A 27,953-nucleotide genomic window follows, 5' to 3' on the forward strand; every position below is an offset into this window, starting at 1 on the left:
CATCAGCGTTTCCATGCTGTTTCATACCCTTGTACTCTATGTCGTACTGATGTGCCCCTAGAAAAAGTGACCATCTTTGCAGCCATTGCGCCGTCATCACCGGAACACCCTTCTTTGGGTTTAAAATGGAGACCAGGGGCTGATGATCAGTCAGTAGGGTGAATTTCTGCCCGTGCAGATAGTGATTGAACTTCTTCACCCCCCCCACACCAGGCTGAGGGCCTCCCTGTCAATCTGGGCGTAGTTACGCTCGGCTGAGGTTAACGAGCGCGACGCAAAGGCTATTGGCCTCTCTGAACCGTCAAGGAATTTGTGTGACAGCACCGCTCCGATGCCGTAGGGAGATGCATCACATGCTAACCGAGTCGGTAGTGTTGGATTGTAGTGGGCCAATACTTCTTTTGAAGTGATTAGGCATTTACATTTCTGAAAGGCACGCTTACACTCATCACTCAATTTCCATGTTACTCCAGTTTGCAACAGGGCGTTCAGTGGGTGCAGAATTGTAGATAAATTCGGCAAGAACTTATGGTAGTCGTTCACCAACCCGAGGAACGACCTCAGTTGCGACACATTTTCCGGTGCTGGAGCCTTGACTACAGCCTCAATCTTGTCCGGCGACTTATGCAACCCTTCCTCATCAATCATGTGGCCACAATACGAGATTTGTCTCCTGAAGAACTCACATTTGGGGCGGTTGGCTCGTAGCCCATATTCCTGTAATCTCGTGAGCACCTGCTCCAGGTTGGTAAGGTGTTCACTGTCATTTTCGCCCGTAACCAGGATGTCGTCCAAATAACACTGGGTCCCCGGGATCCCTTGCAGGACTTGTTCCATCACCCTCTGCCAAATAGCCGGGGCTGATGCTACCCCGAATACCAGTCGATTGTACTGGTAAAGGCCTTTGTGAGTGTTTATCGTGAGGTATTTCCTAGATGCTTCTTCCACCTCCATTTGTAGATACGCTTGGGCCAGATCAATCTTTGTAAAGCGTTTCCCTCCAGATAGTGAGGCGAAAATATCTTCTATCCGTGGAAGTGGATATTGTACTGTGTGCAGGACTGGGTTCACAGTTACCTTGAAGTCCCCATAGATGCGAACCTTCTTCGGTTCCCCAGGCGTGCTGCTCAATGATTTCTTCATTACAGGAATGATGGGTGTGGCCCACTCGCTCCAGTCCACCTTGGACAGCACACCCGAACGCTCCAGACTCTCCAGCTCTGCTTCAACGGCTGGGCGGATCGCGTAATTTTGGGTTTGCGTTATCTTCGATTTTTATCGTTGCCGTTACTCCTTTTAGCGTCCCAAGTCCTTGTTGGAACACCTCTTTCGCGTCAGTTAGAATCTTTGACAGTCGTCCAGGTGTGACGTCATCATCCTTTTTATCAGTCACAGTTAGCGCCTGAATGGAATGTCAATCCAATTGTATTTTTCGGATCCATTCACGTCCCAATAATGGTGGTCCTCCACCTGGTAGTTTATATAGATACAGTTTCTGTGTTTCCTTGCCATTGTATTCAACTGGCACCCTTATTTTTCCTCTGGGGTAGACTTTTTGCCCCGTGTATGTCTTCAATACAATGGACGTGTCCTTCAAGGGTATGTGTGGGAATAGCCGCTCATAGTCTCGTCGATTCATGACAGTTAGGGCTGATCCTGTGTCCAATTCCATCTTTACTGGGGACCCTGCTATCATGAGGGTGACCCAAATGGTTTGGTGATCCTCCTTTGCGATCACGTTGTGTAACTTTAGACAACTTAGTCTCCTGCTCCCGGAGTCCTTATCACTTTCCTGATCTTCCGAACTACTGTCCGTCAATTTCTTTACTTTCTTGTACTTTTCCTTAGTAGTTCTTTTAGTGTTGGTTTTCTTTCCCGACCTGCAGACTCTTGCTATGTGTCCCATTTTCCCACATTGCCTGCATACTTTGTCCTTAAACCAGCAGTCCTTCTGATCATGGGTTGTTCTGCCGCAGCGATAGCACTTTTCTGCTCCATACGCCATTTCGTTAGCGCTGTATTCTTGTGGTTTCTGTTGTATTTCCACAGCTCCCCGTGCTGCTGCTTCGTAGGATACTGCCACGCTGAAAGCCTGTTCTCGCGTCAGGTCCTTTTCCAAAAGTAGTCGTTTCTGGGTTCCTTCACTCTGGAGCCCGCAGACAAACTTATCCCGTAAGATGTCTGCCAGTCCTGCTCCGAACTGGCAGTGCTTCGATAACTTGCGTAGTTCCGTAAGATAGTCAGCATTGCTCTCATCTTTGTGCTGGTTTCTTTTATGGAACTTGAATCTTTCTGCTATCAGCAGCGGTGTAGGGTTTAGGTGTTCCTGTAAGGTATTAACAATCTCTTCAAAACTTTTCTCCATTGGTTTAGCTGGGGTAATTAAATTCCGCAATAGGCCGTACGTTCTCGTGCCCATCAAATTTAATAATACCGACGCCTTCTTTCCGTCGGCCACCTCGTTTGTCTCGCAGAACACTTCAATTGTTTCCACATACGTGGTCCAGTCTGCTACCTCGTTGTCGAAAGCAGTGATACTGCCACTCTTCGGCATCTTGGGTGGTTTAAAATGGCGCCTCCCGTGCTTTTTCTTCTTCCCCAATGGATTAAAATGGCGCCTCCCGCGCTTTTCCTTCTTCCCCAATGGAATAATATGGCGCCTCCCGCGCTTTTCCTTCTTCCCCTTGCTGCCACGCTGCTCCTAGCGTTCTACAGGGTAATGGCGGCGACCCGCGGCTTCGGCGCGTCTCACTTTTCCTTCCCCTCATTTTATTTTCTCTACGCTGCCCGGTTCTTGAGCACCGACTGCGCCCTGTGCGCTCCACCCTCTCTCTCTCTCTTTTCCTCCCGACGACGCTGCATGGCTCCTTTTTCAGAGCCGCTCGATCGAGCCCGAGCCTGCCGCAGTCCGGAAGGGTCAGCGCGCTACCTGCTACCAGCACGATTTGCTGGAACACCTCGACTGGGGAGCCAAGCCCAGCTCTCCACAGCCTCCCCTGCAATTCTCCGAACTCTGATGGATTCCTGGGCGGTTGCCCGCGGTCGACGCCCATTGCTCTGACTTCGACCTCCCAGAAACTTCTCTTCAGGGAAAGATCCCCGTGAGGTGATGCAGTACTGCAGGTGAGTTCGAACCTGCCCGTCACCAGTGTAGTGTCCGAGTAGCAATAATACACGGACTGCAGGAGAACAATAATAACAGGTATTTACTGAACAGAGGGTAAGTTAAAACTGAAATACAGAAGCCTGCTATGGCTTTATATACAGGGGTGGTCACTGCCGGTACTGCAGTATAGAATCAGTTCTTCTCTTAAAGGTACATACACAACACTCCTAGTAATAGTTTACATGCAATGGAAGTAAGTCTAATGGGTCTATAGTTTCCCGTGCCAGTTTTGTCATCCTTTTTGAATACGGACACCACATTAGGCTGTTTCCAATCTACTGTTACCTCTTCAGGCTGTAGTGAGACCTTCATAATGATTGTCAGTGCATCACAGATCTCCTCCATAGTCTCTCTCTCAATTCTGGGATAAATATCATCTTCCCCTGAGAATTTATTTGTTTTGAGCCCATTTAGCCTGTCTAGGACTTTCGTCTCATTTATAACTAAGTCAGTGATTTTACTTGGGATATCTTTGTTTGGAGAGGGCATGTTGCTTATGTCTTCCCTTAGGGGAAGTAGCCATTCAGAATACTTATTTTGTGCTCATCCTCACTTTCAAGCTCATTTGCATCTTTTATGCTTTTCACCGCTTCTTCTGACTGCTGTCTCGCTGATGTTGTACTGAAAGAATTGTTACTGTTATGCTCAGTCTCAGCTGCTGTGCCTTGTCCCAGGTCAATCTTTACCCCTCTGATTGCCCTTTAATGGGGACAATTTTCATCCCTGTTTTCAGGCGGGAATGGGGCAGTCGTACTCCAAATTCAGCAACAGCAACAACTTGCATTTGTATAGTGTCATAAACATAGAAAAATGCCCCAAGATGCTTTACACAGGTGCAAGAAAAAAATGGACCCAAGCCGAATGTGGAGATATTAGGAGAAGTGACCAAAACTTTAGTCAAAGAGGCGGTTACTAAACACATTACTGAATTAAATGTAGTTCTATGCAGTAGGCTCACACCCATGAGGAGCTGGGCTGAAGCTGCCCCAAACTACATTGCATGTTGCGCTCTTACAGTGGGCAGGGAACGATGCCCATCAGTCTGGCTGGATTGGAGAGTCCTCGAGGTGACGGGACAATGTCCAACCACATCAGTCACTCTTGCAGACTATGAATCATTCATTTGCTGTGCTTTCTCTCCATTAAATGACACAATGGCAGTGATGGGATATGTATGATGAAAAGAGTGTGGTGTGTGCAGACTGACAGGATCGGTATTGTGTTAATCACTAAAACTTTCCTTCTGAGGAGATGATGAACAAGACAAGAAGTAGCATTCAGGAGAAGTACAAAGCTCGCAGGCAGCAGATTGAAGATGAAGAGAAGACAGTTCTTCAACAGCTGACCAGAGAGCAGAGCCGTGTAACGGCAGCGACTGATGCCAGAATCCTCAAGCTGCAGAACAAAGTGAAAGAGTTTGAGAAATCTTTGACTGATCTGAATAACCTGCCAATTAATGAAGATATCTTGTTCATACAGGTAATGGCCTGTTTGTATGGGTAATAGACTGCTACAAAGTTAATGGACTACTTCTACAGACTATGGGATTACCCAAGGAAATTTAAAACATTACATAAATGAATGTTCTGTCTTTATACGGACAATAGCCTTTTAATATAATGGGGTACATTCATAGCACTAATGTTATTACAGATCATTGGATACATTTTTGTACCCAGGGTTAGTGTTAACGCAGTGCATGCCGCTGGTAATATTTATTTGCACTAGGTGAGGGTGTGGGAGACTACAGTCTCCCGCGTAAAGAAATAGGCAACACAGCGAGCTACAAGAAATAGGTCTTTACTCCAACTCTCACAATACAGTACTGAATTCGTAAAGCCCGCGAGCCTCTGATGACTCACGCATTGGTCACCTGCTGGAACCTGATTGGTTTTCCTTCTCTCAGCAGCAGGCAAGTCTGAACATGCCTTATTCCTCTCAGCTTGCAACTGTCTGGCGGGGGGAGGGGAATACAGCAGTTAAAAGGGGATTATACAGGTTTATCTACATACACACAGTGTTTCCCCAATGTGGCAACGCCACATACGCCCCCCCAGAATCCTCGTTAACTGTAAAAGTCAGTCTCTGCGGAGGTTTGACCAAACGGCCATAGCGGCTGTAGTAGCCATCTGGCGTGTGAGGAGGGCTGTCTGGGAGGTCGGCCGGTTGGTTCGTCGGCTGGTCTGGCGGCTGGTCTGCCGGTGGGCTGGCTGGACGGGCTGCCGGCGAAGGTGGGGCGGCGGCCGGGAAGTAAGGTTCTGGCGTGTCTTGGTCCTCTTGTGGGGCCGCCGCCAACGCGGGAGGTCTGCCCCGCCGTGGGGGAAGAGCCGGACGAGCCGGGAAGCTGAGGTCCAGGTGCGCCGGCTTGAGGCGGTCTACTGAAATAAGGTCCGGCTTCCCGCCGACGTCGATAAGAAAAGCTTTGTCCCCTGTCTCCAATACTGGGAAGGGGCCAGTGTATGGTGCCTGCAGCAGGCCTCTGTGCGCGTCCCAGCGCACGAAGACGAACTCCGCATGTCATAAGTCCCGAGGCACGTAGGACGGCTGCGGGCCGTGTTGCGAAGTGGGCACTGGACGGAATTGCTGGGCCGCGTCCTGGTGCAGGGAAAGCTGTCTGGGGGCCGACCACGGCTCCGTTGTCAGGGGAAGGAAGTCGCCTGGTACTCTGAGCGGTTGGCCGTAGACAATCTCGGCCGCGGAGGCGCGGAGGTCCTCCTTGGGCGCAGTGCGCAATCCCAGGAGGACCCAGGGTAGTTTGTCGATCCAGCTGGTGTCGGCCAGGCTGGCGCGGAGGGAGGCTTTCAAGGAACGATGAAAGCGCTTGCAGAGCCCGTTGGCCTGCGGGTGGTAGGCTGTTGTCCTGTGCAACTTGGTGCCGAGGCCGGCGGTGATGGCATTCCACAAGTGGGAGGTGAACTGGGGGCCCCTGTCCGAGGATATGTCGGTCGGCACGCCGAACCGGGCCACCCATGTCGAGACAAATGCTCACGCGACGTCGGTCGTGGTGGTGGAGGCGAGGGGAACCACCTCGGGCCATCTGGTGGTGCGGTCGATGATCGTGAGCAGGTGTGTGAAACCGTGCGACAGCGGCAAGGGGCCTACCAGATCGACGTGGATGTGGTCGAAACGCCTCTCGGGCACCGGGAAACACTCCAATGGCGCCTTGGTGTGCTGCTGGAACTTAGCGCGCTGACACGCCATGCATGTGTTGGTCCAGTCTCTCACATCCTTGTGGAGTCCAGGCCAGACGAACTTGGCGGACATGAGTTTCTGAGATGCATGCATCCCTGGATGTGAGAGGCCGTGGATGATGTTGAAAACTCGCTTGCGCCAGGCGGATGGGACGACCGGCCTAGGCGAGGGGACTGAGACGTCGCACAGGACGGTTGTGCCGGCTGCGTGGAAGTGGATGTCGGCCAGAGTGAGGCTGGTAGTTGACGTCCTGAGGGCCTGGATCTCCGCGTCGGCGGACTGGTCTCTCGCCATGCTGGCATAGTCGACGCCCAGGTGCACTGCGTGGAGCGAGGGTCTTGAGAGGCAGTCGGCCACCAAATTGTCCTTGCCGGCGACGTGGCAGATGTCCGTGGTGAACTCCGAGATGAAGTTGAGTTGGCGCTGTTGGCGCGCGGACCAGGGTTCGGTTACTTTGGCCATGGCGAAAGTGAGCGGCTTGTGGTCCACGAATGCGGTGAACGGCCGGCCTTCCAGAAGGAAACAGAAGTGCCGGATTGCCAGGAACAGGGCCAGGAGCTCTCTGTCGAACGTGCTGTAGGCCTGCTCGTTCTTGCGCAGCTGTCGGCTGAAAAATGCCAGTGGCTGCCACGCGCCTTCGACCCACTGTTGCTGGACAGCGCCGACGGCGTAATCCGAGGCGTCCGTGGTGAGGGCGGTCTTGGCGCCCGGGATGGGGTGGGCCAGTAGTGTGGCGTTGGCCAAGGCACTTTTGGTCTGGTGGAAGGCTGTCGCCATCTCGCTGGACCAGGTGAGTTGCTCTTTGCCCGTTTTGCCCCTGGTGGCTTCGTAGAGGGGGCGCATGAGTGAGGCAGCCTTGGGCATGAAACGGTGATAGAAATTGACCATCCCCAAAAATCCCTGCAGCACCTTGACCGAGGTGGGCTGGGGAAAGTCCGCCACCGCCTGCACCTTGGAAGGTAGGGGAATGGCTCCCCTTGGCGAGATTCTGTGGCCGAGAAAGTCAATTTGGGCTGCTCCGAACTGGCATTTGGCCGGGTTGACGATTAGCCCGTGTTGGCTGAGGCGCTGGAAAAGAGAGCGCAAATGTGCGATGTGCTCGGCCTTGCTGGTGCTGGCCACGAGGATATCGTCCAGATAGACGAACAGGAAGCTCAGGTCCCATAGGACGGAATCCACGAGCCGTTGGAAGACCTGTGCGGCGTTCTTGAGCCCGAAGGGCATGCGCAGGAACTCGAACAGTCCGAAGGGGGTGATGACCACCGTCTTCTGGACGTCTGCGTGGTGGACGGGGACCTGATGGTAGCCGCGAATCAGGTCGACCTTGGAAAAGACGGACATTCCTGCTAGGTGTGCCGAAAAGTCTTGGATGTGCGGAATGGGGTATCTATCGGGCGTGGTGGCGTCGTTGAGCCGTCTGTAGTCACCGCAGGGGCGCCAGCCAGCGCCCGGCTTGGGCACAATGTGGAGGGGGGACGACCAGGGGCTGTTTGAGCGGCGGATGATGCCCAGTTTCTCCATCGTGGCGAATTCTTCCTTGGCCACCGCCATCTTGGCTGGGTCCAGGCGTCTGGCTCGGGCGAACACTGGTGGTCCCGTAGTGGCGATGTGGTGCTCGACACCATGCTTGGCTGCCACGGCTGAGAAGGTCGGTTGTGTGAGCCTCGGGAAATCTGCGAGTAGGCGGGCGTAGTTGTCATCCGCCAGGGCAAAGCAGGACCCGACGAGGGCCGGGCTGTTGCTCTGCTGGCAGGCCAGTGAAGCGAAAGTTGCTGCGTCGATCAGGTGCCTGTCACGGACGTCGACCAGGAGTCCGTGCGCGCAAAGAAAATCGGCGCCCAGCAAGGGATGTGCCACCGAGGCCGTCACGAAATCCCACGTAAATCGCTGGCCGTTGAAACAAACCTCGGCCTGTCGCTTTCCAAAAGTAGCGATGGCTGCGCCATTTGCTGCCACGAGGGGTGGGCCGCTGCAGCCTGCCTGGATGTCGAACTGGGAGGCAGGAATTATGCTGCATTGGGCTCCGGTGTCGCAAAGGAATCTGCGCCCTGAAAGGGAGTCGGTTATTTACAGCAGTTTACCTGCGGTGCCGATGGCCATCGTGGCGGCAGGGGTGCGGTCGAGCGGGCCTAGACGGCGGCGCGGGGCTGGCGCGTTGGGCCGGGCGGCCATCTTGGTTTGATCGAAAGAGCAAGGTGCTCTGCAGCGTTGGGCCTTGTGGCCGAAACGCACGTGGTAGTAGCATAGTTCTGCGGCCTGGCGTGGCGGCGTGCGCTCGGTGGTGTCGGGGGGCCTCGCGGCTGCACAGCCGAGTTGGGCGACGGCGAAGACTTTGTCCGCGGCGGCTGCCAGTTGTACGCAGTCCGTGATCGGGGACCCTGCGAGGGCAGTCTGTACCTGCTGAGGAAGCAGGCTGAGGAAAAGGGCCCGAAACAAGAAGCACTGCGGTTCAGAGCCCAGGAGCGCAAGCATCCGGCTCATCAACTGGGTTGGGGTAGAGTCGCCGAGGCCTGGTAGTGAAAGAAGCCTACGGGCCCTCTCCTCCCCGGACAGGCCGTAAGCCTGCAGCAAGCGGCCCTTAATGGTTGAGTACTTGCCGGTCTGTGGTGGGTTCCCCAGCAGGTCGAGAACTTCGGCGGCGGTGGAGCTTGCTAGTGCTGAGACTACGTGGAGGTACCTTTCTTCATCGTCTTGAACCCTGGGAAGGGTGAATTGGGCCTCCGTGTGCACGAACCAAGCTGGTGCTTGGTGTTCCCAGAAGGTGGGGAGCTTCAAGGACGCGGCGCCGGCCGACATCGGGCTGCTGCTGGTTGCCATCGGGTCGTTGCTGGCCTCTGTAGGGCTATGTGAGTCAGGGGCTTCGGCCGCCGACATTCAGGGTCACCAACGTGGGAGACTACAGTCTCCCGCGTAAGGAAATAGGCAACACAGCGAGCTACAAGAAATAGGTCTTTACTCCAACTCTCACAATACAGTACTGAATTCGTAAAGCCCGCGAGCCTGTGATGACTCACGGATTGGTCACCTGCTGGAACCTGATTGGTTTTCCTTCTCTCAGCAGCAGGCAAGTCTGAACATGCCTTATTCCTCTCAGCTTGCAACTGTCTTGTGGGGGGAGGGGAATACAGCAGTTAAAAGGGGATTATACAGGTTTATCTACATACACACAGTGTTTCCCCAACAGGGGAAGGGAGGGTGAATCATGAAGTCGGGCGTGAAGTTGGCGGAGTGGGCATGTCATCCACCCACAGCTGGTGTCGGGTGGCCCGAACAACCATTTTCAAGTTCAGGGCTCATTTAAGTGTAACGGGTGAGCTATAGGCAATCCGCTGCAGCTTCCCAGCTGTGGGAGGGCAGGAAACCTGCTGGCTCCTTATCAGAACCAGTCGGAAGGGGGAGCAAGGTCAAGCATGGGCCCGCAGTATTTTTGTGGAACCAGGGAATGACAAAAATTTTAGGCATGTTCCACCGGTTAGGCCACTCATCGCCTGGAATAGATGGACTGAGTGTGCACGGCGCACACTCTGCCCATTTGTACCTGAAAATTGCAAGCAGGTTCCTCCCACCATATATAAGCAGCCTCTCACCAGAAACAAGAAGGCGTGTTGCTCATCCATTTACAGGCTCGCCTGAAAATTGTATCAGGCAGGTCTTGGGCATCCATGGGGCACCTGAGGTTCCCCCCTCCCAATTATTAAAAATCAAATGCCTTCTGAAAATTTATATAAACAACTCTATTATTCCCTCAGAAAAAAGTCCAATTAACTTAGTCATGCATGATCTGTCCTTTACTTTATTTTTTCTAGAACCCCACCAAATCGCATTCTCCAGTTCACATTCCGCGCGTTCTATCTGACCCCAGTTTCCTGTTCATTTTATTTCAGGGATTTCACTCAATTGCAGACGGGTAAGTGAAAACCAGCTTCATATCATTCTGTTGACCGTATGTGAAAATTTCATCAAACGCTGGACAAATGGGTTTCGACTTTCCACCCAACTCCTGCTCATTTTCCAATAAAACAAGGGAAGGCATTCATTGGCACCACCTCGCCATTTTCCAGTGCCCGAGCCTGGTGGTAGATGTAGTGTATGTACCTTTAAGAGCCCCTGTGTACTGTAATACCGGTAGTGACCACTCGGGTATATAAGCCTGTATAGCGTCTTGTATCTTTTAGTTCACCTCCAGACTTTGTTCAGTAAACACCTGTTAAACCAACTCCTGCATTCCGTGTCTCCATTAACACACGGATACAACAGTGGCGACGAATTGGAAACGGACTTACCTGCAATTCGGCAGCACCTCAAGGACATCGATTCCTCAGACGAAGGTCGAAGAAAAAAAAAACTGTGAGTTCACCAGCTAGTCGGGCTGGTGGCAGGTACTGCACTAATCCTTCCTGGGCGGCGGGCTGGGGCTCGATCGGGTGGCTCTGCAGCGGGGCCGAGCAGCGAGTCAGAAGGCGGAGGCAAACATAGACGGAGGGTGGAGCACTCGGGAGACGGCCGGCGCTGCAAAGCAGGTCGGCGTTCGGACCAAGCAGAGGGAGGGAAAAGTCCCAGAGAGTCCGGCGGGAACGAGTCTCCAACTATTAAAAATATCTGTGTAAATAAAAACCACGGAGAACAGCATTGTCAGCAGCGGCAGCGGCGGGAAAGCGCGGGAGGCGCCATTTTTTCTCGGCAGGGAAGAAAGGAAAGCGCAGGAGGCGCCATTTTTGATTTTCAGGATGCCTAAGACTGGCAATATTACTGCTTTCGATAGTGATATAGAGGATTGGACCACATATGTGGAAAGAGTGGAGGTATATTGCACAGCGAATGAAGTAGAGGATGATAAAAAGGCATCGGTACTTCTAAATCTGATGGGCGCAAGGATATACGGGCTGTTACGAAACTTAATCACTCAAGCCAAACCGATGGACAAGAATTTTAAGGAAATTGTTGATACCCTACAGGAGCACTTAAAGCCAACACCGCTGCTGATAGCGGAATGATTCAAATTCTTCAGGAGGAATCAGCACAAGAATGAAAGTAACGCTGATTACCTCACCGAATTAAGAAAGCTGTCAAAGCACTGCCAATTCGGGGCAGGACTGGCAGATTCTCGACGAGACAAATTCGTCTGCGGTCTCCTAAGTGAAGGAACACAGAAAAGGCTACTTTCTGAGAAAGATTTGACACTGGACAAGGCTTTCAGTGTGGCTGTATCATACGAAGCAGCAGCAAGAGGAGCTGCAGAGATACAGCAAAAGCCACAGGACTTCGGCACCCATGAAATGACCCGGGGTTTCGAGAGATGTTATCGCTGCGGCAGATCCACCCATGACCAGAGGGACTGCTGGTTCAAGGACAAAGCATGCAGGCAATGCGGAAAGATGGGACACATTGCACGTGTATGCCGATCTGGAAACAAAAAATCCACTGACAGAAAAAAAATCAATAAGGAAAAGTACAGAAAGGTACAAATGATGATGGACAGTAGCTCCGAAGACCAGAAGAGCGATAGCGACTCCGGAAACAAGAGACTAAGCTGTCTCAAATTACATAATGTAATTGCCAAAGAAGATTACCAGACCATTTGGGTTACCCTCACGATAGCGGGGTCCCCAGTTAAAATGGAGCTAGATACAGGATCAGCTCTGACCGTCATAAGTCGACGGGATTACGAGCGGCTATTTCCGCATATACCTTTGAAAGACACATCCATTACTTTGAAGACATACACGGGGCAGAAAGTATACCCCAGAGGGAAAATAAGGGTGCCTGTTGTATATAACGGCAAGGAAATACAGAAGTTGTATTTATACGTTCTGCAAGATGGTGGTTCACCGCTGTTGGGACGTGAATGGATCAGGAAGATACGTTTAGACTGGCACTCCATTCAGGCACTGACGGTGACCAGTAAGAAAAAAAATGATGATGACGTCATACCTGAACAATTAAAAGACATCTTGGCCAACGCCAAAGAAATGTTTCAACAGGAACTAGGAACCTTGAAAAGCGTCACCGCCTCAATAAAAGTAGAAGATGCGGCAATTCCCAAGTTTTTTAAGGCAAGGCCGGTGCCATACGCAATTTGTCCAGCAGTCGAGGCAGAGCTGGACAATTTGGAAAAGGCAGGTGTGTTATCCAAGGTAGATTGGAGCGAGTGGGCAACATCCATCGTCCCGGTCATGAAGAAAACGTTGAATAATGATAAATCTGAAGAACAGAGAAAAATTCGCATCTGTGGGGACTTCAAGGTGACTGTAAACCCGGTCCTTCACACGGTACAGTATCCTCTTCCGAGGATAGAAGATATTTTCGCCTCACTATCCGGAGGGAAACGTTTCACCAAAATTGACTTAGCACAGGCATATCTACAGATGGAGGTTGAGGAGGCCTCTAAAAAGTATCTCACGATAAACACACACAAAGGCCTGTACCAGTACAATCGACTGGTTTTCGGAGTAACATCCGCTCCAGCTATCTGGCAAAGTGCTATGGAGCAAGTCCTGCAAGGGATTCAGGGGACTCAATGCAACCTAGACGACATGCTTGTAACAGGAGAAAATGACAATGAGCACTTTGCCAATTTGGAGCAGGTGCTCACTAGGCTGAGAGAACGGGGCCTACGAGCAAATCGCCGCAAGTGCAAATTTTTCCAGAAACAAATATCATGTTGTGGCCATATAATTAACGAAGAAGGGTTGCATAAGTCACCTGAAAAAATTGAAGCGGTCATAAAAGCCCCAGCACCTGAAAATGTCTCACAATTAAGGTCGTTCCTGGGATTGATAAATTACTATCATAAATTTTTACTGAACTTGTCAACTGTTCTGCACCCTCTTAACACACTGCTACAAACGGGAGTAATTTGGAAATGGAGCAAAGACTGTAAACGTGCCTTCCATAAATGCAAAGGCTTGATCACGTCCAAGGACGTGTTGGCTCATTACAACCCATCACTGCCAATCAGACTGGCGTGCGATGCATCCCCTTACGGCGTCGGAGCGGTATTATCGCATAGATTCCCTGATGGCTCAGAGCGGCCGATAGCTTTTGCGTCACGCTCATTGAACTCAGCTGAGCGTAACTATGCCCAGATCGACAGGGAAGCACTCAGCCTGGTGTGGGGAGTGAAGAAATTCAACCATTACCTACACGGACAAAAATTTACCTTGTTGACTGACCATCAACCCCTCGTCTCCATATTCAACCCTAAAAAGGGCGTTCCCATTATGACAGCGCAAAGGCTACAGAGGTGGTCCCTTTTCCTAGGGGCACACCAATATGACATAGAATACAAAGGATCAAAACAGCATGGGAATGCTGACGGTTTATCGCGCCTACCATTGCCAACGGTAGAGGAGGCAGCTACAGTGGACGCAGTGGAGATGTTCCACTCAACCACAGTAGAATGTCTACCAGTAACAAATTCTACCATTGAAAAGGAAACGAGAAATGACCCGACTCTCTCATGAGTCTATGATTTAACGGTGAAGGGATGTCCAGCACATGGCGAACCACTGTTGCCAGCATTCTTGCAAAGAAGAGAACAGCTGTCAGTGTGCCGAGGAACCTTGATGTGTGGATCCAGAGTGGTGATTCCACCCAAACTCCAGGATAAAGTGCTAAAGGAGCTTCACGAGGGGCATCTGGGTGGAGTGAAAATGAAGAACCTAGCCAGAACGTTTGTGTGGTGGCCAGGTATCGATGGAGACATCGAAGAAATGACCAAGAGCTGTCTAGGATGCCAGAAGGTCCAAAACGCCCCACCACAAGCCCCTCTACATCCATGGGAGTGGCCCTCATCTCCATGGCAAAGGGTACATATCGACTTTGCTGGTCCATTTATGGACTCAACGTTCTTAATCGCGGTTGATGCACACTCCAAGTGGCCGGAGGTAATAAAGATGTCCTCCACCACCACGGAAAAAACCATCACAGTATTAAGGACCATATTTGCCAGGAATGGGCTGCCTGAACAGATCTGTTCTGATAATGGACCGCAATTTGTGTCCGAAGAATTCAGGAAGTTCTTAAAAAACAATGGGGTTAAGCACTACACGTCCGCCCCATACCATCCCGCCACCAATGGGTTAGCTGAAAGGTTTGTCCAGACCTTCAAGAAGGCCATAAAGGCCATGGGTAATGAAGACATAAATCTACAACATAAGGTAGATAACTTTTTGTTTGCGTACAAGAATGCAACACATGTGGTTACAAACCAAACTCCCGCCATGGTGTTTTTCAATAGAAGACTAAGATGCCGGCTGGATTTGATCAAGCCAAACATCAGAAGGGACGTAGAGAACCGGCAATTTCAAGGCATGAATGAAAGGCCAACTAGAACCTTCCAGATAGGTCAACAAGTTTTGGCCTGGGACTACCGTACCGAGAAATGGCAGCCTGGAACTATTTGCACACGACTAGGACCGCTGATGTATACCGTGGACATTGGAGAAAGCATAATAAGGCGCCATGCTGACCAGATCATAGAGTCATCCGAAAAGGGACAACCTACACCACAACTCTATACGCCTAATGATGAAGCAGAGATACCCATAGTATCTACCTCTGATCCGGTGATACTGGAACCAGATGAACCCGACACTGGCATTCAAGCCGAATCAACCTTGCCAAAAGAACCTACTACACCACCGAAAACTACTACACCTCCGAGGCGTTATCCGGACCGGCCAGGAAGCCTCCAGAGAGACTGACTTATAATTGATTAACTGCAGCAAATGTGTAGATTATTGTTCTTGTAAACATGTTAATTAATAATTACTTAAAATGTTATGTACTAATTATCTAAAAGGGGAGGAATTGTAGTGTATGTACCTTTAAGAGCCCCTGTGTACTGTAATACCGGTAGTGACCACTCGGGTATATAAGCCTGTATAGCGTCTTGTATCTTTTAGTTCACCTCCAGACTTTGTTCAGTAAACACCTGTTAAACCAATTCCTGCATTCCGTGTCTCCATTAACACACGGATACAACAGTAGACACATATAATAAAGAAAGGACTTGCATTCATATAGTGCCTTTTCCTACTTCAGGATGTCCCAAAGTGCTTCACCACAAACAAAGTCCTTTATAGTCACTGTTGTAATGTAGGAAATGCAGCAGCCAATTTGAGTACAGCAAGGTCCCACAAACAATTAGAGGAAATTTCTGCTCATCCTGTCAGACAAGCAGCTTGGCAAATCAGAGGCAGTGGAGGGGTTTAGAGAGGTGGTGGTTGTTAAGTCCGTCAATGATTGAGACACAGACCAGCAGGAGTGAAAACAAACAAGTCTTTACTGGTGGAAGTCAATAGTGAAACTAACAAACAGAGGCTCTCTAGCGCCTTTTATACAGGGGTGGTCACTGCGGTACTGCAGTCTGAGACCAGTTATTCTCTTAAAGGTACATACACAACAATTCCTCCCCTTTCAGAAAAACAGTGCATAATATTCATTTCACAACTAAATGATAACTAATTACAATCACAATTACGGTTGCTAGATACATTGGTTAAGTTTAAGCAATTATAAGTTCAGTCTTTGAGGAGGCTTCCTGATTCTGTCTGGATAACGCCTCTTTGGGGTATCAGGTTCTTCTGGCAATGTTGAGTCGAGATCAATGTCGTTGTTTGGTTCATCTGCTTCCAATATCACCGATTCTGCGGTAGCTGCAATTGGTACGTCGATTTCATTGCCAGGTGTATCAGATCGTGGTGTGGAGTTGACGTTTTCCAGTGACTCTAGAATCTGGTCAGCATGGCGTCTTACAATGCTCTCTCCAACGTCCACGGTATACATGAGAGGTCCTTGCCGTGTACAAATCGATCTTGGCTGCCATTTCTCAGTGCGGTAGTCCCGGGCCAAAACTGGTTGACCTATCTTAAAACTCCTGGTCGGCCTTTCATTCATATTCTGAAACTGCCTGTTCTCCACATCTCTTCGGACGTTTGGCTTAACCAAATCCAAGCGGCATCGTAGTCTTCGATTGAAGAACATCATGGCTGGGGTTTGGTTGGTAACCGCATGTGTTGCGGGCCTTCACCTGGCAGCTATCTTTTGCCCTGCCAGTACACTTTACACCTAATCCCAGCATATTACCATCTCGTCTAGCTTCTAATCTCTTTTACTTCTTTTGGTTCTTTCATTCTTTTGTCCGATCGCAGCCCTGCCTTCGATCTAGTTCCTTTTCTCTCCAGTTTTGAAGAAGGGTCAAACCCGAAACGTCAACTCAAATTTCTCTCCACGGATGTTGCCTGACCTGCTGAGTTTTTCCAGCATTTTCTGTTGTTATTAAGAAGTTGTCCACCTTGTGTTGTAGGGGTATATCTTCATTACACATTGCCTTGATAGCCTTCTTGAATGTTTGGACAAACCTCTCGGCCAACCCATTCGTGGCTGGATGATATGGGGCAGATGTGTAATGCTTAACACCATTGTTCTTTAAGAACCTCCGGAACTCTTCAGACACAAACTATGGTCCATTGTCAGAGCAAATCTGTTCAGGCAGCCCATTCCTGGCGAATATGGTTCGCAAAACTGTGATAGTTTTTTCCGTGGTGGTTGAGGACATTTTTATTACCTCTGGCCACTTTGAATGTGCATCCACCGCAATTAAAAACATCGAGTCCATGAAGGGACCAGCAAAATCAATATGCACCCTTTGCCATGGAGATGAGGGCCACTCCCATGGATGCAGAGGAACTTGTGGTGGGGCGTTTTGGACCTTCTGGCATCCTGCACAGCTCTTGGTCATCTCTTCGATTTCTCTATCGATTCCCGGCCACCACACAAACGCTCTGGCTAAGTTCTTCATTTTTACCCCACCCAGATGACCCTCATGAAGCTCATTGAGCACTCTATCTGTCAACTTAGGTGGAATTACTACTCTGGATCCACACATCAAGGTTCCTCTGCACACTGACCGCTGTTCTCTTCTCAGCGAGAATGCTGGCAGCAGTGGTTCGCCATGTGCTGGCCATCCCTTCACCGTTAAATCATAGACCCGTGATAGTGTCGGGTCATTCCGTGTTTCCTTTTCTATGTTTGCATTCATCACAGGGAGACATTCGACTATGGTCGAGTGGAATAACTCCATTGGATCCACTGTAAGGTCTTCTTCTTCCACCGTCGGCAACGGTAGGTGTGACAATCCATCAGCATTTCCATGCTGTTTAGTTCCTTTGTACTCGATGTCATATTGGTGTGCCCCTAGGAAAAGGGACCATCTCTGCAGCCGTTGTGCCATCATTATCGGTACGCCCTTCTGAGGGTTGAAAATAGAGTCATAGAGTCATAGAGTTTTACAGCACAGAAAGAGGCCCTTCGGCCCATCGTGTCTGCGCCGCCCATCCATCCCTGTCCAGTCTAATCCCATTTTCCAGCATTTGGTCCATAGCCTTGTATGCAATGGCATTTCAAGTGCTCATCCAAATGCTTCTTAAATGTTGTGAGGGTTCCTGCCTCTACCACCCTTTTAGCCATTGAGTTCCACATTCCAACCACCCTCTGGGTGAAAAAGTTCCTCCTCAAATCCCCTCGAAATCTCCTGCCCCTTACCCTGAATCTATGCCCCCTTGTTATTGACCCCCCTACTAAGGGGAAAGGTTCCTCTTTATCTACCCTATCTATGCCCCTCATCATTTTGTACACCTCAATCAGGTCCCCCCTCAGCCTTCTTTGCTCCAAGGAAAAGCGGGCAGCACGGTGGCATAGTGGTTAGCACTGTTGCCTCACAGCGCCAGGGACCCGGGTTCGAATCCGGCCTCGGGTGACTGTGTGGAGTTTGCACATTCTCCCCGTGTTTGCGTGGGTTTCCTCCGGGTGCTCCGGTTTCCTCCCACAGTCCAAAGATGTGCGGGTTAGGTTGATTGGCTATGATAAATTGACCCTTAGTGTTAGGGGGATTAAATACGTGGGGTTACGTGTTGGTGTAGGGGTTATGGGGATCGGGTGGGATATGTGTCGGTGCAGGCTCAATGGGCCGAAATGGCCTCTATCTGCACTGTGGGGTTTCTGTGATTCTGTGTTTCTGTGAAAACAACCCCAGCCTGTTTAGTCTGAGGCGCTCCATCACAGGTAACATCCTGGTGAATCTTCTCTGCACCCTCTCCAAAGCAATCACATCCTTCCTATAGTGAGGCGACCAGAACTGCACACAGCACTCCAGCTGTGGCCTCACCAGCGTTTTGTACAGCTCCATCATAACCTCCCTGCTCTTATATTCTATGCCTCGGCTAATGAAGGCAAGTATCCCATATGCCTTTTTAACCACCTTATCTACCTGTTCCGCTGCCTTCAGGGATCTATGTACATGTACACCAAGGTCCCTCTGACCCTCTGTACTTCCTAGGGTCTTACCACTCATTGTGTATTCCCTTGCCTTATTTGTCCGTCCAAAATGCATCACCTCGCACTTTTCAGGGTTAAATTCCATTTGCCACTTTTCCGCCCATCTGACCAACCCGTTTATATCGTCCTGTAGCCTGAGGCTTTCCTCCTCGCAATTTACCACCCCACCAATTTTCGTGTCATCTGCGAACTTACTGATCATACCTTTTACATTCTCATCCAAATCATTTATGTAGATCACAAACAACAAGGGACCCAGCACCAATCCCTGAGGTACCCCACTGGACACAGGCTTCCAGTCACAAAAGCAACCTTCGACCATCACCCTCTGCCTCCTGCCACTCAGCCAGTTTAGGATCCAACGCGCCAAGGCACCCTGGATCCCATGGGCTCTTACCTTCTTGACCAGTCTCCTATGCGGGACTTTGTCAAAAGCTTTACTGAAGTCCATGTAAACCACATCCACAGCATTTCCCTCATCCACCCCCCTAGTCACCCCCTCGAAAAATTCAATCAGATTTGTCAGACATGATTTACCCTTGACAAAGCCATGCTGACTATCCCCGATTAATCCTTGCCTCTCCAAGTGGAGACTAATTTTGTCCCTCAGAATTTTTTCCAATAATTTCCCTACCACAGATGTTAGGCTCACTGGCCTGTAATTCCCTGGTTTATCCCTGCTACCCTTCTTGAATAGTGGTACTACATTAGCTGTTCTCCAGTCTTCTGGTACATCCCCTGTGGCCAGAGAGGTTCTGAAAATTTGTGTCAGAGCCCCTGCAATCTCCTCCTTTGCCTCCCACAGCAGCCTGGGATACATCTCGTCCGGGCCTGGGGGTTTATCCACTTTTTGGCCTGCTAAAACCGCTAGCACCTCCTCCCTCTCGATGCTAATATGTTCAAGTATGTCACAGTCCCCTTGCCCGATTTTTATGTCTGCATCGTCTTTCTCCATAGTGAACACAGATGCAAAAAATTCATTTAAAACTCCACCTACATCATCTGGCTCTACACACAGATTGCCACTTTGGTCCCTAATGGGCCCTACCCTTTCCCTGGTTATCCTCTTGCCCTTAATATACTTATAAAACATCTTAGGATTTTCCTTTATTTTGCTCGCCAGTGTTATTTCATGGCCCCTCCTCGCCCTCCTAATTTCTTTTTTAAGTATGCCCCTGCACTTTTTATACTCCTCTAGGGCTTCTTCCGTCTTTAGTCTTTTGTAACTGCCAAAAGCCCCCCTCTTATTTCTAATGCATTTTTGTATATCCCTTGTCATCCAAGGTTCCCTTTGCTTGTGGGTCCCACCCTTGATCTTTACAGGAACATGTTGGCGTTGTACTCTCTCTATTTCCCTTCTGAAAGTCTCCCACTGTTTTGATGTGGATTTTCCTATAAGTAGCTGCTCCCAGTCCACTTTGGCCAGATCCTGCCTTATCATATTAAAATCGGCCTTCCCCCAATTTAGAACCCTTATTTCCGGGCCGTCTTTGTCTTTTTCCATGACCACCTTAAATCTCACCGAATTATGGTCACTGTCGCCAAAATGCTCTCCTACTGATACTTCCACCACTTGCCCGGCTACATTCCCCAGAATTAGGTCCAGTACCGCCCCCTCTCTTGTAGGACTTTCTACATGTTGGCTCAAAAAGCTCTCCTGGATGCACTTTAAGAATTCTGCACCCTCTAAGCCTTTCACACTCTGACTATCCCAATTAATATTGGGGAAGTTGAAATCCCCCACTATTATTACCCTATTATTTTCGCACTTTTCTGAGGTTTGCCTACATATCTGTTCCTCTATCTCCCCCTGACTGTTTGGGGGCCTATAGTACACTCCCAGCAAAGTGCTTGCCCCCTTTTTGTTTTTAAGTTCTACCCATATGGCCTCATTAGAGGAACCCGCTAATATATCATCCCTCCTTACAGCAGTAATTGACTCCTTAATTAATATTGCAACACCCCCTCCCCTTTTACACCCCCCTCTGTCTCGCCTGAAGATTCTATACCCCGGAATATTGAGCTGTCAGTCCTGACCCTCCCTCAACCATGTCTCCGTGATAGCAACAATATCGTACTCCCATGTGTTCAACAACACTTTCAGTTCATCCACCTTATTTGCAAGACTCCTTGCATTAAAATTAATGCCTTCCAGCCCTGCCACATTCCCTTTTGCCTTCACATATTTGCTCTGCCTTCCCAGCTGACTTGTTTTTTCCTCTGTATTTGGCTGTAAATCACCCCCTACTATAGCTCCACTCTGTACCCCATCCCCCTGCCAAGTTAGTTTAAACCCCCCCCAGCAGTGCTAGCAAACCTCCCCGTAAGGATATTGGTTCCCCTCTGGTTCAGGTGTAAACCGTCCGACTTGAACAAGTCCCACCTTTCCCAGAAGCAGACCCAGTGATCCAGGAAACTAAAGCCCTCCCCCCTGCACCATCCTTAGCCACGCATTCATCTGTTCTATCTTCCTATTCCGATACCCACTAGCACGTGGCACCGGGAGTAATCCAGAGATTACAACCTTTGAGGTCCTGCTCTTTAATCCTTCACCTAGCTCCCTAAATTCTTGCTGCAGGACCTCATCCCTCTTTTTACCTATGTCGTTGGTACCAATGTGGGCCACGACCTCTGGCTGTTCACCCTCCCCCTCCAGAATGCCCTGCAGCCGCTCAGTGATATCCTTGACCCTGGCACCAGGGAGGCAACAAACCATCCTGGATTCACGTCTACGGCCACAGAAACGCCTATCTGTTCCCCTTACTATAGAATCCCCTACCACTATTGCTCTCCCACTCTTTTTCCCCCCTTCCTGGGCAGCAGGAGCACTCCCAGTGCCAGGATGTTGGCTGCTGCTGCCTTCCCCTGGTGAGTCATCCCCCTCAACAGTATCCAAAGCAGTATACCTGTTTGAGAGGGGAATGGTCACAGGGGTCTCCTGCACTACCTGCCTGCTTCTATTGCTCCGCCTGGTGGTCACCCATTTCCTATCTTCCTGTGCAGCCCTTCCCTGCGGTGTGACCAACTCACTAAACGTGTTATCCATGAACCTCTCAGCATCGTGAATGTTCAACAACCCATCCACCCGCAGCTCCAGCGCCTCAAGGCGGTCTGCTAGTAGCTGCAGATGGATGCACTCTGGCACACATGGTCATCAGGGGCACCGGCAGTGTCCCTGAATTCCCACATAGAGCAAGAGGAGCATAACACGGGGCTGGGCTCACCTGGCATGACCTTCCCTTTACTTAATTTAAATTAATTTACTATCACCAATTAAAAATATCTCTAAGGCGCTTGTATAGTCTACCAACAGTCCCTGCTACACCAGAAAAGACCCTAGTAACTATAAACTACAGAGTTAAAGTTTAAAAAAGAGAAATACTCACCAACCAATCACTTACCTGCTCCCTGGTGACGTCACACACTGATTACTTTTTACCTCTCTCCCCGCTGCTGAGTTGGTAAGCCTCGCCTCTCTCCGGTTTTTATACCGGGCTCCGACTCGCTGCTCCCGCTGGTCCGAACTGGTCTCGGGCCTCGCCTCTCTCCGGTTTTTATACCGGGCTCTGACTCGCTGCTCCCGCTGGTCCGAACTGGTCTCGGGCCTCGCCTCTCTCCGGTTTTTATACCGGGCTCTGACTCGCTGCTCCCGCTGGTCCCGACTGGTCTCGGGCCTCGCCTCTCTCCGGTTTTTATACCGGGCTCCGACTCGCTGCTCCCGCTGGTCCGAACTGGTCTCGGGCCTCGCCTCTCTCCAGTTTTTATACCGGGCTCCGACTCGCTGCTCCCACTGGTCCGAACTGGTCTCGGGCCTCGCCTCTCTCCGGTTTTTATACCGGGCTCCGACTCGCTGCTCCTGCTGGTCCCGACTGGTCTCGGGCCTCGCCTCTCTCCGGTTTTTATACCGGGCTCCGACTCGCTGCTCCCGCTGGTCCGAACTGGTCTTGGGCCTCGCCTCTCTCCGGTTTTTATACCAGGCTCCGACTCGCTGCTCCCGCTGGTCCGAACTGGTCTCGGGCCTCGCCTCTCTCCGGTTTTTATACCGGGCTCCGACTCGCTGCTCCCGCTGGTCCGAACTGGTCTCGGGCCTCGCCTCTCTCCGGTTTTTATACCGGGCTCCGACTCGCTGCTCCCGCTGGTCCGAAATGGAGACAAGAGGTTGATGATCGGTTCGTAGAGTAAATTTTTGACCGTGCAGATAGTGATTGAACTTCTTCACCCCCCACACTAGGCTGAGGGCCTCTCTGTCAATCTGGGCGTAGTTACGCTCAACAGAAGTTAACGAGCATGACGCAAAAGCTATCGGCCTCTCTAAACCATCAAGGAATTTATGTGACAGTACCACCCCAATGCCGTAGGGAGATGCATCACACGCCAGCCTGATTGGCAGTGCTGGGTTGCAGTGAGCCAATACTTCCCTTGAAGTGATTAAGTCCTTACTCTTCTGAAAAGCACGCTTACAATCATCATTCCATTTCCATGCTACCCCCATTCGTAGCAGGGCGTTCAGTGGGTGCAGAATTGTCGACAAATTCGGCAAAAACTTATGATAGTAATTCACCAATCCGAGGAATGACCTCAGTTGCGACACATTTTCAGGCGCTGGGGCCTTAACAACCGCTTCAATTTTGTCAGGGGACTTATGTAACCCCTCTTCATCAATCACGTGGCCACAATACGATATCTGTTACTTAAAAAATTCGCACTTGGGGCGGTTGGCTTGCAGCCCATGTTCCCGTAGTCTAGTGAGCACCTGTTCTAGGTTGTTAAGGTGTTCACTGTCATCTTCACCTGTTACAAGGATGTCGTCCAAGTAACACTAAGTCCCCGGAATCCCTTGCAGGACTTGTTCCATTGCTCTTTGCCATATCGCCGGAGCCGATGCTACTCCGAATACCAATCGATGATACTGGTAAAGACCTTTGTGAGTGTTTATCGTGAGATACTTCCTAGAGGACTCTTCAACCTCCATCTGCAAATATGCTTGTGTTAGGTCAATTTTTGTAAAACGCTTCCCTCCAGACAGTGAGGCGAAAATGTCTTCTATCCTTGGAAGAGGATATTGTACTGTGTGAAGGACAGGGTTCACCGTCACCTTGAAATCCCCACAGATGCGAATCTTCCTTGGCTCTCCGGACTTATTGCTTAACGTTTTCTTCATGACAGGAACGATGGGTGTCGCCCACTCGCTCCAGTCGACCTTAGACAACACGCCCGCCTTCTCCAGATTCTCCAGCTCTGCCTCAACGGCTGGGCGAATTGCATATGGTACCGGTCTTGCTTTGAAAAACTTGGGAACTGCATTCTCTTCTATTTTTATTGAGGCAGTTACGCCTTTAAGCGTGCCCAGTTCTTGTTGAAATACCTCTTTGGCGTTAGCTAAGATTGTTGACAATCGTCCAGGAGTGACGTCTTCATTTTTTTTACCGTCCACCATCATTGCATGAATGGAATGCCAATCTAAATTTATCTTCCTGATCCATTCCCGTCCCAATAACGGTGGTCCACCATTTGGCAGTATGTAGAGATACAATTTCCGTATTTTCTTGCCATTGTATTCGACAGGCACCCTTATTTTTCCTCTGGGGTATACTTTTTGCCCCGTATACGTCGTCAAGACGATGGATGTCTCTCTCAAGGGTATGTGTGAAAATAGCCACTCGTAGTCTCGTCGATTCATGACGGTTAGCGCTGATCCTGTATCCAATTCCATTTTAACTTGGGACCCTGCTATCGTGAGGGTGACCCAAATGGTTCGGTGATCCTCTTTTGCGATTACATTGTGAAGTTTGAGACAGCTTAGTCTCCTGTTTCCGGATTCACTATCGCTCATCTGGTCTTCGGAACTACTGACCGTCATCTTTTGTACTTTCTTGTACGGTTCCTTAGTAGCCTTTTTGTTGTCGCTGGTCTTCTTCCCAGACCTGCAAACTCGTGCAATGTGTCCAATCTTCCTGCATTGTCTGCATATTTTGTCTTTGGACCAGCAGTCCTTCTGGTCATGGTTAGTTCTGCCGCAGCGATAACATTTTGCAAATCCCCATGTCATTTCGTGGGTGCCGTATTTCTGTGGTTTTTGTTGAATTTCTGCAGCTCCCCTGGCTGCTGCTTCATACGATACTGCCACGCTGAAAGCCTTATCTAGCGTCAGCTCTTTTTCTGAGAGTAACTTCTTCTGTGTTCCTTCACTCAGGAGTCCACAGACAAATTTCTCCCGTAGGGTATCTGTCAGTCCTGCTCCGAGCTGGCAGTGCTTTGATAGCTTGCGTAGTTCCGTAAGATACTCAGCATTGCTCTCATCTTTGTGCTGAGTTCTCCTGTGGAATTTAAATCTTTCTGCTATCAACAGCGGTGCAGGGTTTAAGTGTTCCTGTAGAACAGCAACAATTTCGTTAAAACTCTTCGCCTTCGGTTTGGCTGGAGTAATCAGGTCCCGCAATAGGCCGTACGTTCTAGTGCCCATTAAGTTTAGCAATATTGATGCCTTTTTCCCCTCCGCTATTTCGTTTGCCTCGAAATATACCTCGACTCTTTCCACATACGTGGTCCAGTCCTCTAATGTATTATCAAAAGCAGTGATACAGCCAGTCTTCGGCATCTTGCAAATCTAAAATGGCACCTCCCGCGCTTTGCTTTCTTCCCCGATTTAACAAAATGATGCCTCCCGCGCTTTGCCTTCTTCCCCGCTGTTGTTAGCGCTGCTTTCCACGGTTTCTTGCGCATTAAATATTGATTCTTTTTCTTTTATTATTTTCCCGTCATGGAGCGGACCCTCTGGGACACTTCCCTCCCTCTTCTTAGGTCCGAACGCTGCCCGGCTTCGAAGCACCGGCCGCGCCCTGTTTGCTCCACCCTCTCTCTCTCTCTTTGCTTCCCGACTCGCTGCCCGGCCCCGTTGAAAAGCCACCCGATTGAGCTTCAGCCCGCCGCAGCCCAGGAAGGATCAGAGCACTACCTGCCACCAGCCCGATTAGCTGGGAAACCACAGACCGAGGAACCCAGCCTGGCTCTGGACAGTCTCTCCTGCAAGTTTTCAAACCGATGATTGACGGTCGACGCCCGTTTCCTGAGTTTCTTTGGACTCTATTTTTTTTTCTTTCTTCTGGCTCCGACCTTCAACAACGGCGTCTGAGGTGCTGCCGAGTTGCAGGTAAGTTTGCTTCTTACTCGTCGCCAGTGTTAAGTCCGTGAATGATTGAGACACGGACCAGCAGGAGTGAAAACAAACAAGTCTTTACTGGTGGAAGTCAATAGTGAAACTAACAAACAGAGGCTCTCTAGCGCCTTTTATACAGGGGTGGTCACTGCCGGTACTGCAGTCTGAGACCAGTTATTCTCTTAAAGGTACATGCACAACAGTGGTGAGGGAGAGCTGGTGTCATCAGAGTATATGTGGAAACTGATGCTGTGTTTTCAGAATCTGGGGCAAGTATGTCCTTCCTTAAATAAGGAGACCAAAACTGTGCACTCACCAGAGCCCGATACAATTGTAGCAAGTCTTCATTACTTTTGTACTCCAACCCTCTAGCAATAAAGGCCAACATGCTTCATCAATGACCTTCCCTCCAACATAAGGTCAGAAATGGGGATGTTTGCGGATGACTGCAGTGTTCAGTGCCATTCACAACTCCTCAGATAATGAAGCAGCCCATGCCCGCATGCAACAAGACCTGGATGACATTCAGGCTTGGGCTGATAAGTGGCAGGTAACATTCGCGCCACAGAAGTGCCAGGCAATGACTATCTCCAACAAGCGAGAGTCTAACCACCTCCCCTTGACATTCAACAGCAGCACCATCACTGAATTCCCCAACATCAACATCCTGGGGGTCACCATTGACCAGAAACTTACCTGGACCAGCCACATAAATACTGTGGCAACAAGAGCAGGTCAGAGGCTAGATATTCTGCAGCAAGTGTCTCACCTCCTGACTCCCCAAAGCCTTTCTACCATCTACAAGGCATAAGTAAGGAGTGTGATGGAATACTCTCCACTTGCCTGGATGAGTGCAACTCCAACAACACTCAAGAAGCTCGACACCATCCAGGACAAAGCAACCTGTTTAATTGGCACCCCATCCACCACCTTAAACATTCACTCCCTCCACCATCGGCGTACCGTGGTTGCAGTGTGTACCATCTACAAGACGCACTGCAGCAACTCGCCAAGGCTTCTTCGGCGGCACCTCCCAAACCCACGACCTCTTCCACCTAGAAGGACAAGGGCAGCAGGCGCATGGGAACACCACCACCTCCAAGTTTCCCTCCAAGTCACACACCATCCTGACTTAGAAGTATATCGCCAATCCTTTATCGTCGCTGGGTCAAAATCCTGGAACTCCCTACCTAACAGCACTGTGGGAGTACCTTCACCACACAGACTGCAGCAGTTCAAGAAGGCAGCTCACCACCACCTTCTCAAGGGCAATTAGGGATGGGCAATAAATGCTGGCCTTGCCAGCGATGCCCAGATCCCATAAGCAAATTTTTAAAAAATGTCATTTGCCTTCCTAATTGCTTGCTGCACTTGCATGTTAACTTTCTAAGGCTAGAAATTCATTATAGCCCAGCAATGGGCGGTGTCAGTGGAAAAGTTGGAGAATTAGCGCCAGGTGCTAATGCTTTAGACTGCACGCTAAATTTGTGCTCACTGCTCAAAAAAATTATTGGAGTCCTAATTCAAGTCTTAAAGCCCAAGCTCATTGGGGTGGACCAATATCAGTTGCAGTCTAATCACAAGTTATGATTGCCACAGGCTTTTTTCAGTATTTAAAGGAGAGGTTCATTGATGCTGCAGAACATCATTCTCAGCATTGCTGGTTGTGCAGCTGCCTCAGCAAGCAGAAGCAGAAGCAGAAGCAGAAGCAGGACAAGGAGAAGGAGCCGGAGGACTGTAGCAGCTGTACTCATGGCAGATCCATGCCAGAGGGAGAGAGCCTGCAGATTCTGCAATCAAGCATTGGAGGCTTTGGTGTTCGCTGTGGAGAGACGGAGGGCAGTGCTCTACCCGACAAGTGGCAAGAGGCCCTCACCACAAGCTTTCCGCACCATGTGGAGGGAGGTAGTGTAGCATGTCTCAGGCAGCACTGTGGTCCCCAGGACCCACAAACATTGCAGGAAGAAATGTAACGACCTCACTCGGGTGGTCAGGGTGAGTGAATGCTTCAACAAATGCTACATACCACCAACTGTACCACAATGTACACACACCCCCAGTACTCACCCACAAACAATTTCTACCTACCAACACTCACAC

General features: G+C 50.0%; 1 pseudogene; it reads left to right on the forward strand.

Moving 5' to 3' along the window:
• LOC147116050 (E3 ubiquitin/ISG15 ligase TRIM25-like) overlaps positions 1–27,953 on the forward strand; it is a 90,121-nt pseudogene that overhangs the window by 40,758 nt on the left and 21,410 nt on the right.

This window comes from Somniosus microcephalus, chromosome 6 (assembly GCF_052327205.1).
Source record: "Somniosus microcephalus isolate GS21.2 chromosome 6, FLI_Smic_1.0, whole genome shotgun sequence".
In the NCBI taxonomy this organism is placed as follows: Eukaryota; Metazoa; Chordata; class Chondrichthyes; order Squaliformes; family Somniosidae; genus Somniosus; species Somniosus microcephalus.